Genomic DNA, 12,410 nt, shown 5'->3' on the forward strand with positions numbered 1-12,410 from the left:
GCACCCTCGCTGAAGACAGGAGCCCTGAGACCTCTCTGAGGCCAAGGCCCTGGGGCACTTGGCTGAGGCCACTGTACTGGGCTTTGTGGACATTTCATTAGCTAGAGGGAAGAGAGTCCTGTCTCTAGGTTGTTTCTGAGCATGACAGGGGCCACGTTCCTTGAAGGTGGTTTGCAGATTCTAGCAGGGAGAAAGCTGTGCTGGGTGGTCCCTGAAGGCCTGGGAGGCAACTGTGGACATCGTGAGACCAGCTCGAGCTGGGGTGTGGGGCCTGAGTTGAGAGCAGCAGAAGGGCTGCTTTCCTCCCACATTCCAAGTCTGCAACTTCAGGGCTGGCTATCACTATCTGGCCCTCTCCAAATCCTCAGGGGCATTAGGGTCATTGCCTGGTGTGTAAACCATTAACAAAATGTAATAGGTTGCAAAAAATGGCCTCCTCAGCATTTCATATTGGCTCCTTCGTATTTCATGTTTCCCAATATCTCCCAGCTGACTGCCCTGCCCCCTGGCTTCCTGGCTCTCAGACCCTCTGCTCCAGCACAGGCCTCCTGCTGTGACTCTTCTCCGGTACCTTCTTAGCAATGGTTTTCTCCACAAACTGAGCAAAAGCCTTTATCTGCTTTCAGGAACTTTGGGAAACTTCTTCAACTGGCTGGGGAGAATATTTTCTGGTTTTGATCTTTTCCCTAACAAGCTTGGTGTGTTCAAACAACTCTCAACATCTCACCGTGCTCTATCTTCCTCTTTTATAAAATGACAATCATGCTAACCAGCCTCTCTATCTGCGGGACTGGATGATCCATAGCAAATATCCCCTGATGGATAAGCATGGTGCTGAGAGACTTGCCTCCATCAGCTGTGTAAGCCTCAGGATGACCTGCACACAGGTATACTAAGGCACACAGAGACCAGCTCGTAGTCAGTGACAAGTAACTTGCCAAGAGCGGTGGTTTAAAAGCATATCTGCAAATTCTTGGACACTCTTGTCATCCAGAAATAGAGTCTAACCCTCCTCCCTTGAATACGGGCTGGCTTCAGTGGTGGAAATGACAATGTGTGAGTTTGAGGTTTGATTAGAAAAGATGACACAGCCTCTGCCTGACTCTCAAGGCCCTTGTTCTTGGACCTTAGCTGCCATGCTGGGAGGAAGCCCAGCAGCCACACGGAGAGGCCACGACAGCCGAGGTCCCAGCCAAGCCAGCATCAACTGCTCAACACATCAGTGAGTGATCCTGCAGAGCCTCCCATCTCCTAGCCACTGCAGCTGATGCTCTGAGAGTGGAGGCAAGCTGTCCTTGCTGGGCGCTGCTTAAATTGCAGATGTATGAACAAAATAAAAATGGTGGTTATTTTAAGACACTACATTTTGGGTCTCTAGGTGTTTGGGGGTGGTTTTTCTCTAGCAATAGGTCCCCAGTCTTGTGCTTTTAGGGTCCTTGTCAAGAAGAAAAGTACAATGAGGAGGTGAGCCATGTTCCCCTTACTCTATCCAGGTCTGCTGCCTAATGTTCATCCCACCCACCCTCATGAAGCTGGAGCCTGAAGCAGGTTCTGAGGGCTGCCTAGTGCTAAGTGCTGGTATTTCCGGTGCTTGGTTCGCTGCTGCTCCCTGGCAGTCACTGGAACTGCTTAGCTCAGTGCACTGAACCCACATCATTAGAGGAAAGGAGGTGGCTAAGGGCATCTCACCACACCACGGGGCCACTAAAGCAAATGCCTGGGCTTGGAAGGCAGTATTATCTTCCTGCCCTGACCCCCAGCATCTTACAAATATTTTCATCTTCACAAGGGAGCAGGAGGAAAGCAGGGACGGGGCTCAGTTGTCGTGTGAGGATTCGTTGTTGCTGCTCTTCCCTTCCTGGCTACGGGGCTTTGGGCTGATGCATCTCACCCCGCTGTGGGAGACAGATCTCAGGTCTTTAATCACTGTCACCTGCAAGTTCAGGGACAGACACCTGCAAATATCAGCTGAAAGGCGTTCTGTGTTGCTGAATTCCACACCAGCAGTACCCGGACTTATCAAGGTGGGATTCTTGGTGTATACAGTCCGAGAGATGAAGGACTTCAAGCACTGTTAATGGCAAGTATACGATGGATCATATCATACATTTGCAATGTATTTTTTCTTTTTTAAATCGTAGTGAAAAGCACACAACATAAAATTTACTATCGTAACCATTTTTAAGTGTACAGTTCAGTACTGTGAAGGACATTCACGTTGTTGTGAGGCCGATCTCCAGAACTTTTTTGTCTTACAAATCTGAAACTCTATACCCACTAAACAGCTACCCGCTGTTCCATTTTTGGAAACCACCATTCCACTTTCCATTTCCCATCTCTGTGAATCTGACTCCCCTAGGTGCCTCCAGTAAGTGGAGTCATAGAGTATTTGACTTTTTGTGATCTGCTTGTTTCACTGAGCATCACGTCCTCATGGTTCATCCCTGTGGTAGCATGTGTCAGAATTTCTTTCCTTTGGGGATGGAGTAATACTCTATGGTGTGGCTAGACCACATTTTTTTATCCATTCATCAGCTGATGGACACTTGTGTTGCTTCCACCTGTCATCCACTGTGAGTTACACTGCTGCGAGCATGGGTGCACACATGCAATGCATTTTTTGTGGTCTGTAGGTCTCTGGGGATGGCCCCTTCCCCCTGGGCAGACTAAGGGCACTGTGGTCCCCTAGCCCTCGGCCCTCCTCGGGAGTTTCCTGGCAGGATAGACGTGTATGAGGCCTCTGGCCTCCCTGGTAGGGCATGCTGGAGCAACCTGGACAGACGCTGGCTCCAGCAGCTATCAGATTTCCTCACATTTAGAGGCCCAAGGGCCACTAGATACAGTCCATGAATTACTCCTAACTAGTTTCCTGACAGCCATGGTTGTGGTCCCACCTGTTGCAAAAAGGGAGTTTCGGGATTCCCTGGCCAGGTGGAGTCTGAGGGTGTCCAGGGCCAGTGTGTGTAAGGGCAATACGGGGCTCACTGCTCTGGCCTCCCCTTGGACGTCTACTAAATCTGCAGTGTCAGACACAGCTGATTTAAGAAATCCTAAATGGAGCAATCCAAGAAACCACTTCATCAAGCCAACTTTACTGCAGACAGATATGAAACTGCCGACTTCTGGTCTGGCTGCACAGCTGTGTAAAATTGTTTAGCAACCTGGGTCAACAGATACTAAGCAGAGTGAAGAACCGGTTGTAAAATTTGATAGGCTGTTGGGGCTTGCAAGACAGATGGGGTGAGGTGGGGTGGGCTGGGGAAGGTGGTGGAACAGGGCCCAGAGGTTATGATCTGGGTGACTTTCAGACCTGCAGAGCTGTCTGGGCATTAAACGCATGATAGCCCCCAGGAATTCCTTCCAGAGGAGAAATAAAGAAAGGCCTGATTGCAGAATGACTGTCATGATAAGCCAGTGAGATGACGGAGGGGGGAGTCATAAATTTGGGGGTTTGGGTGTTAGGATGCAAAGACCAGTGGGGAAAGGAGAAGAGTGTGATTGCATTTTCCATACCATATATTTTAGCTCCTAAATCAATATCAAATTATGTGTTTCGAAGTGCCCTGGAAACCATCTGTAGCCCCAAAACAACATTAAACAATTCAGAGATGTTGTCAGAGTTATCTGGACTAGAGGGCCTCTCATGAGGTCAAGGAAGATGGTTGTGGTTCTCAGTCAGTCCACTCCAGGGGCCCTTGTGCTGCAGGGCCCTGCAAGCAGTGGGCAGCTGCCCTGGCTGCCAGCTCCCACTACTTCCCTGCTCCGCCGGGTGGCCCTCACTCCACTTTCACTCAGCGTGCTCTGCCCCCAGCCTGCCAGAAAGGTGCTGATTCTGCTGCCCAGGGAGGGCTTTTCCCTACCGAGTGGCCGAGAGCCGCTGTCAAGGGCTGTCCGGCTTTGCCTTGATTTGGCCTGGTTTGGTCCTCTGCCTGGTGCCTTTGAGTTAAGCACCCTAAACCAGGCACAGGCACCAGGGCTGCCTGAGGCTGTCTTTGTGTTCCTGATGTCCTCTTCTATGAGTATTGCTCTGGATTTAAACTGGTTTAAGCAAGAGAAGACAGCCCAGAGGCGCCGCAATCCTGGCTTAGTTTTCATCTAGTTGGATTTGCACAAGATTCGAGGTTACTTTTGTATAGGAGAGGAAATCAAAGCTAAAGACATGGTGTTTTGATGTGAACAGGAAGGGCAGAACAATCAGAGCTGATCGTATACAGCCAGGTGACTCTGGGAGAAAAATGTATAACCTAAAATCATTTCATAGAAAACATATATGATTCAAAAGATTTGAACGAAGTACTTAACCCATGAAGCTAGATAAAAAGCAAAGTAAGCCTAAAGAAAAGGAAAGAAGCAAGAAAAACAAATGCAGTAGTCTTTGAAATGTCATGTTAAGTGTAAAAGAAACGCAGTAGATAAGGTCCATGAATCCTCAGTCTAGTAACCCCTCCCTTCCCCAGTAATCACACAAGCACACACAACCTGTCTCATAAGCCCGATCAAGTAGCATAAGGGAGAATACAGCCTTGGAGGTGGAAAGAGTCCAATTATAGGCCAGGTGCGGTGGCTCACGCCTGTAATCCCAGCACTTTGGGAGGCCGAGGCTAGCGGATCACCTGAGGTCAGGAGTTCAAGACCAGCCTGGCCAACATGGCGAAATCCTGTCTCTATTAAAAGTACAAAAATTAGCCGGGTGTGGTGGTGGGTGCCTGTAAGCTCAGCTACTCAGGAGGCTGAGGCAGAAAAATTGCTTGAACCTGGGAGGCGGAGGTTGCAGTGAGCTGAGATAGCACCACTGCACTCCAGCCTAGGTGACAAGAGCCAGACTCTGTCTCAAAAAAAAAAAAAAAAAAAGAGTCCAATTCTAAGAGGTTAAGATGTCCTTTTTAAATCAATAAATTTGGAGATCCACATAGAATTGATGATTTTCTCAGAAAACACAATCACACTGCCTCAAGAATGAGAAGAGTTCTGAGTGTACCAAACATTACAGAAGAAATAAAAATGTCAAAGTTCTACTTCCATAAAAGGCATCACACACAGTTTTATAGACTAATGAAGCGGTGGCCAATTCCCACAATATTTAAAGTATTTTTCAGGGGATAAAAAGGAAAAAACAAACCAAAACCCCAAAACCCTTTGCATGTAATTCCACAAAGGGAGAAACACACTTAAGAGTAAGAATGACTAGAACAAAAAAGAAAAGTATTTCTTAATCTTACTCATGAATATGGCCATGCAATCATCCCAGCCACACCAGCAGGAGTCAGAGATGTATTCTCAGCAGAAATGGAATGACAAGACTCTGCACTAGGAAACCCCAGACCCAGCTGGGGAAAGTGAGAGGAGAGTCTGCCCAGTACAGGGAGAGATCTTCTCCATTCTGCTTTGCTCCCATACACGGGGCTAGGCATGTACCTGCCCCCTTGAAAGAGACTGGAGAATTCTTATCTGAAGAATCTCATCCAAGAGGAAGCACACCCCAGACACTCTGACATGGCAGGCTTCCAATGGAATGGCCAGGTCCTTGATAGATTACTTAGAATTCCATCTGTTTAGAAGCTAAATACCACACACACACACACACACACACACACAGAGTTTCTAATCCCTATGTGTATAAACTTCGAAATGTAAATGTTTTAAAAAGTGCATAAAATAGACATACAGTAAGTATCATATTTAATAATGACATTTTGGAGGCATTTCTCTTATTGTCAGAAAAAATACTGATACTGACAACAAATTTATATGTTTTACATTGTTTTAAGATCACTGCAAGAACAGGGAAAAGGACATAAATATTTAAAAGTAAGAGACACAATTTTAATTATTTATTTGCATGTAAAAAATACAAGATAATCAAATTTATTTGAATTAATATGACATAATTTGGTAGTCAGATCCAAAGTAAATTTACAAAATGTAAGCATTTTTCTAAATGCCAGCAACAGGAAGATGTAATTTTAAGAACAATCCTATTCATACTATTGTTGAAAACTCACAATATTTTGTAATACACATAAAAAGACACGTGAGGCTGGGCATGGTAGCTCATGCCTGTAATCCCAGCACTTTGGGAGGACGAGGCATGCAGATCACGAGGTCAGGAGTTCGAGACCAGCCTGACCAACATGGTGAAACCTCGTCTCTACTAAAAATACAAAAATTAGCCAGGCGTGGTGGCAGGTGCCTGTAATCCCAGCCATTCTGGAGGCTGAGGCAGGAGAATCACTTGAACCCAGGAGGCAGAGGTTGCAGTGAGCTGAGATCGCGCCACTGCACTCCAGCTTGGGCAACAGAGACTCTGTCTCAAAAAAAAAAAGACACATGTGATACGTATTGTTATGGATTGAATTGTGCCTCCACCACATACAGATGTTGAAATCCTAGTCCCCAGTACCTCAGACTGTGGAAGTGGAGTCCTGTCAGTTGTATTTAATTAGCTAAGTTAGGATGAGGTCATACTGGAGTAGGGAGGGCTCCCTAGCCCAACATGGCCGGTGGTAACCTTATAAAAAGAGAAAACTTGGACACACACCAGCACAGAGGGAGAACCCCACATAGAGATAAAGGTAGACCTTGGGTGATTCTTCTACAAACCAAGGAATGCCAGAGACTCCTGGAAACCTCCAGAAGCTGAGAGAGAGGCCTGAGACCGCTTCTCCCTCATAGCCTGGGGAGGAGCCAGCCCTCCTGATACCTGGATCTCCGACTTCTGGCTTCCAGAACCGTGAGACCATACATTTCTTCTGTTTAAGCCACCCAGTCTGTGGGACTTTGCTATGGTACCCCTAGTGAAATGAATACACCTATATATAGGACACTAAAAACCTTTACTGAAAGATCTAAAAGAAGACTTGAACAAAGGGAAATGCAGGAGACTCTTCGGTAAAAGGCTAAAACTGTTCATATACCACACTCCCCCAAGTTAATCTACAACATCACTGCAATAACACAACGCTTGCTGAAGTGGTCACTTTCACATACTGTTTGCAGAGGGCAATTTGTCAGGAGTCAACACATTTGGAACTTTGCCCACCTTGTTTGCCTGTCATTCCACTCAGGATTCCAGCTTTTAGAAAGAATTGCATCTGATTGTAAAAACCCAAGTCACATCTTAGATGGCGGCAGGCAAGAGAGCTTGTGCAGGGGAACTCCCATTTATAAAACCATCAGATCTGGTGAGGCTTTTTCACTACCGAGAACAGTATGGGGGAAACCACCCCCATGATTCAATTACCTCCACCTGGCCCCACCCTTGACATGTGGGGATTATTACCACTGAAGGTGAGATTTGGGTGGGGACACAGCCAAACCATATCAATAGGCTCATCTGCAGGCTTGGGACTAGGTTAGGCTATTTGGTTCTTGGGGCTTACAGGTTCCTGCCACTTGAAGGTTGTAGGGGAGGGGGTTCTTTCCTCTCATATCCCCACCTCTTCTCCCTGGTGACCCAAACCAGGGCACACAGCCTAGGGCTCTCTCTGCTCTCCACCTCTCAGCCATGGGACCCGGACTCTAGTTTCTCTCCCTGTCTGAGACATGTAACTTCATTCCCATCATGGGCTGAATCTTCAGAACATGAAAACCCGTTTATATTATACACTGCTTTCAGGCCAGCCCCATCTCCTGGCAATTTCTTTCTTTTGGAGGTCTTAGGCACAAAAAGCTGGAACAAGTGAGTGGCTGTATATTTTATTCTCATGCCTCCACCTGAGTCATGGAAAGCTTTTGCTTGAAAACTCCAGAGTTTCTCTTGCTAAAAGCAGGAAAAAAGAAAGGCAAAATACAAATTGCATATTCAGTCAGTCACCTTGTTATATATTTATTAACAAAAAACAAAAAAGCCACCCTCCTCAACCCACACATTTTAAATAAGTGGGAAAAGATCTGAGAGGATTCACACCAGAGTGCTACCAGGAGTGACCACAGGCTGGCAGAGGGGGTGTGGAGGGGAGGTGGGGTGATTATAAGGGAGACGTCTTTTTTGCTGTATAAATTTAACATTCGATGTTTTACAAGCATGCATTACTTTTGCAGTTTAAAAAGTCAATAAAATCCATAGATTTGTAAGCACTTATGAGTTTACCTAGTGTTTTAAATTCAGTAAGTACTGTGTTTGTTAAACACCTACCATGCACAGTACTAGTCTAGATGCTGGGAACGCAGTAATAAATGAAGCAGTGTCAGCAAAGCCCCGTCTTCCTGATGCTTCCACCATACACACACATAGATTTTTCTACTGATTTTTTTCCAAGAGGAAAAACCAGAATTATTGTCTTTTTAATATTTTATTTTATTTTATTTTTAGCTAAAGATTCACATCTATAAGGATTGGTAGAGTATATAAAATTTTGGCTGGATGTGGCGGCTCACACCTATAATCCCAGTCTTTAGGAGGCGGGTGGATCTCTTGAGCCCAGGAGTTCTAGACCAGCCTGGGCAACATGGAAAAACCCCGTCTCTACAAAATATAAAAAGCAAAAATTAGCCAGGCATAGTAGCTCATGCCTCTGGTCCCAGCTACTCAGGTGACTGAGGCAGTAGAATGCTTGAACCTAGGAGGCGGAGGATGCAGTAAACTGAGACTGTACCACTGCACTCAGCCTAGGTGATAAAGCAAGACCCTGTCTCTAAATAAATACATAAATACATAAACAAAGTTTTATGACATCTGCAACTATTTTAATGAGCTGCTCAAATAATTGTGGCTTCCGTGGTGACAAAATCACAGCTATCCCAAATCCTACTGTGAAGGTACTTACACTCACAGTGAAGACAAGGCTCAATTCCAATTAGAGGTTGGTTGGAAATAAAGATGGAATTCTTTCCCCATTCAAGTTCTCAGACTCTTTGACTTCCATCCACAGACTCCTTGGATAAATTCTTTCAAGTGAATTTGTGACTTTGGTGAATTACTCCAGGGTGGAGTTTGGTGAGCTAATTTTTATTAAATTAAACAGGAAGGTATATATACACCGAGATGGGTTTTGAAAAATCAGTGCTGCCAAAGTCAAGGTGAATAGAAGAGACACTGCCTAAAAAAGTCATCGTCTTCATGTGCTCCCCAGAGGGCATGGTGAAGGACTCTTCAAACCCCTCCGGAAGGCCAAGGAGGGGAAGAAGGGAGAGGAAATTGCCTTGGAGCTGCCGGGGAAGGCTGTAGGAGGGTGCTGGTGTCTCCTGGGGCCCTGCAGCCCCTTCCTGCAGTAATTTAGGGAAACAAGACATGTTGGTTCTCCACAATTCCTGGACCACAGCAAAGCTTTGTCCCTGGAAGACCCCTCCTCATCCCACTCTCACTAAGCCTCCTCCCTTCAAAGGAAGAACAGCCTCTGTCTCTGAAGAAACCTTCAGAGGAGGGGGACGGAGCAGGGGCCCTTTCCATGGGGTGAGGGAGCTCGCAGCTCACCCCTGGGCCTGTCCCCATAGCTTCCGCAGACTGGGAGGGAGGAATGTGGCCCATCCTTCTAAGATATTGATGGGATGAATAGACCTTTTGAAAAGTCAGGGTGGAGAGTCTGGTCCTGGGGAGTTTTAATTACATCACCCTCGTTATCAGTCTTTGCCTTGACATTGAATTTTTTGTTGCAAGAAGGGAAGGAGGCAGTGCAGGGCCAGGTGGGGCTGCCCAAGGGTGTTGTCAGGCTCAGATAGTGCCTGGAGAGCCCTCCTGGTGCTTGGGACTGATGAGCTCACCACAAGAAGGGCCATGACCTCATGACTGCGGGACATTGTTTTTTTTTTGGCCTCTGGAATTGCCAAGATTAGCTACATGTATATATTTTTTTCTTCAGGAACCGTAGGCATTCCTGAGATAGGAGGATTCTGTACATTTGCAAACCTGTAGGGTTTGAGACTCACAGTGACAATCCCCAGCTTCTAGGGCAGTCATGAAAATGGCATGGGATGCTGACCCACATGGGGTGCTGTGCATGACACACTTTGCTGTTATCCACTAAAGCTCCCCTCTGCCTGCCCACTAATCAAACGGGTTTAAAGGTTTGAAGCCTGGCTCATGTAAAAGCTGCGACTCTCAAACTTCAGGATTGGGTGTTAAAATGGAGGTTACTATGCGCCACTTCCTAACAATTCTAATACAGGACTCGTGTGTGTGTGTGTGTGTGGTGGAGAGGGTGTATAATGTGTGCTGTGTGTGGGGTATATAGCTTGTATGGTGCATATAATGTGCGTTCCTGTGTTTCTGTGGTGTGTGTGTAGTTTGTGTTGTGTGTATGTGTGTGTGGGGTGTGTATACTGTGTGGGGTGTATAGCTTTTGTGGTGTGTGTAATGTGTGTAGTTGTGAGTGTGTGTTCGTAGTTTGTGCTGTGTGTATGTGTGTGTAGGGTGTATATTGTGTGTGGTGTATAGTGTGTGTATGTGTGTGGTGTGTGTGTAATTTGTGCTGTATGTATGTGTGTGTGGGATGTATGTGTATATGTATGGTGTGTGTATGCGTGTGTGGAGTGTACTTGTGTGGGTTTGTGTGGTGTGTATGGTGTGTGTGTGGTATATGGTGTGGGGGGCATGTGTGGGTGGCATACAGTGTGTGTGAGATGTACAGTGAGTCGTGTGTGTGGTGTGTGTAGGTGGGGTGTGTGGTGTGTGTGGTGTGTGTGGTGTGTGTGGGTTTACAGTGTGCGTGGTTCGTATGTGTATGGTATGTGTATGATGTGTGTATGGTGTGTGTCTGGTGTGTGAATGGAGTGTGAGTGTGTACGTGTGTGTGTGGTGTGTGTAATTTGTGCTGTGTGTGTGTGTATATGTGTCCCGTGTGTATATGTGTGTGGTGTGTGCTTGTGTGGGTTTGTGTAGTGTGTATGGTGTGTGCGTGGTATATGGTGTGGGGGGCATGTGTGGGTGGCATACAGTGTGTGTGAGATGTACAGTGAGTCGTGTGTGTGGTGTGTGTAGGTGGGGTGTGTGCTGTGTGTGGTGTGTGTGGGTTTACAGTGTGCATGGTTTGTATGTGTATGGTATGTGTATGATGTGTGTATGGTGTGTGTCTGGTGTGTGAATGGAGTGTGAGTGTGTACGTGTGTGTGTGGTGTGTGTAATTTGTGCTGTGTGTGTGTGTATATGTGTCCCGTGTGTATGTGTGTGTGGTGTGTGCTTGTGTGGGTTTGTGTAGTGTGTATGGTGTGTGTGTGGTATATGGTGTGGGGGGCATGTGTGGGTGGCATACAGTGTGTGTGAGATGTACAGTGAGTCGTGTGTGTGGTGTGTGTAGGTGGGGTGTGTGCTGTGTGTGGTGTGTGTGGGTTTACAGTGTGCGTGGTTCGTATGTGTATGGTATGTGTATGATGTGTGTATGGTGTGTGTCTGGTGTGTGAATGGAGTGTGAGTGTGTACGTGTGTGTGTGGTGTGTGTAATTTGTGCTGTGTGTGTGTGTATATGTGTCACGTGTGTATGTGTGTGTGGTGTGTGCTTGTGTGGGTTTGTGTAGTGTGTATGGTGTGTGTGTGTGGTATATGGTGTGGGGGGGCATGTGTGGGTGGCATATAGTGTGTGTGAGATGTCTAGTGAGTGGTGTGTGTGTGGTGTGTGTAGGTGGGGTGTGGGCTGTGTGTGGTCTGTGTGGGTTTACAGTGTGTGGTTTGTATGTGTATGATGTGTGTATGGTGTGTGTCTGGTATATGAATGGGGTGTGTGTGTGTATGTGTGTGTGTGGCATGTGTAATTTGTGCTGTGTGTAGTGTGTGCTTGTGTGGGCATATGTGGTGTGTATGGTGTGTGTGCGGTATGTGCTGTGGGGGGACATGTACGGGTGGCATATAGTATGTGTGAGATGTATAGTGAGTGGTGTGTGTGGTGTGTGTAGGTGGGGTGTGTGCTGTGTGTGGTGCCTGTGGGTTTACAGTGTGCGTGGTATGTATGTGTATGATGTGTGTATGGTGTGTCTGGTATGTGAATGGGGTGTGTGCTGCGTGTGGTGCATGTGGGTTTACAGTGTGCGTGGTCTGTGTGTGTATGGTATGTGTATGATGTGTGTATGGTGCGTGAATGGGGTGTGTGTGTGTGTGAGTGTGTATGCAGGGCAGGAAGGAGCCAGGAACCTTCATGATTCCCCAGTGGGTCTGCTGCAGATGTTGCAGAGATCATACTGCCTCCAAACCCTGGATCAGGGCTAGCCCAGGTATATTTTTATTTGCAGGTTGTATACTAAATACAGTTAAACAGTGGGGAGAACAAAACCAGCCTGGATAGTGTTTAAAAAAAATAAATCCCACGTACCATAGGATGTTAGATTTTGGTAAACTTCGTCCGTCCTGCTTCCTGCAGTCTCGTGAGAAGGCCAGGACCCCAGGCTTCCAGCCTGAGTGTGTTTACCCAGCGAGCTGGGGGTGGTGGAGCGGCGGAGCTGGTGGCTCTGTCCCGCCTCTGTGGCTGGGGCCCAGTGTCAGTGGG

This window comes from Gorilla gorilla, chromosome 13 (genome assembly GCF_029281585.2).
Source record: "Gorilla gorilla gorilla isolate KB3781 chromosome 13, NHGRI_mGorGor1-v2.1_pri, whole genome shotgun sequence".
Lineage (NCBI taxonomy): Eukaryota > Metazoa > Chordata > Mammalia > Primates > Hominidae > Gorilla > Gorilla gorilla.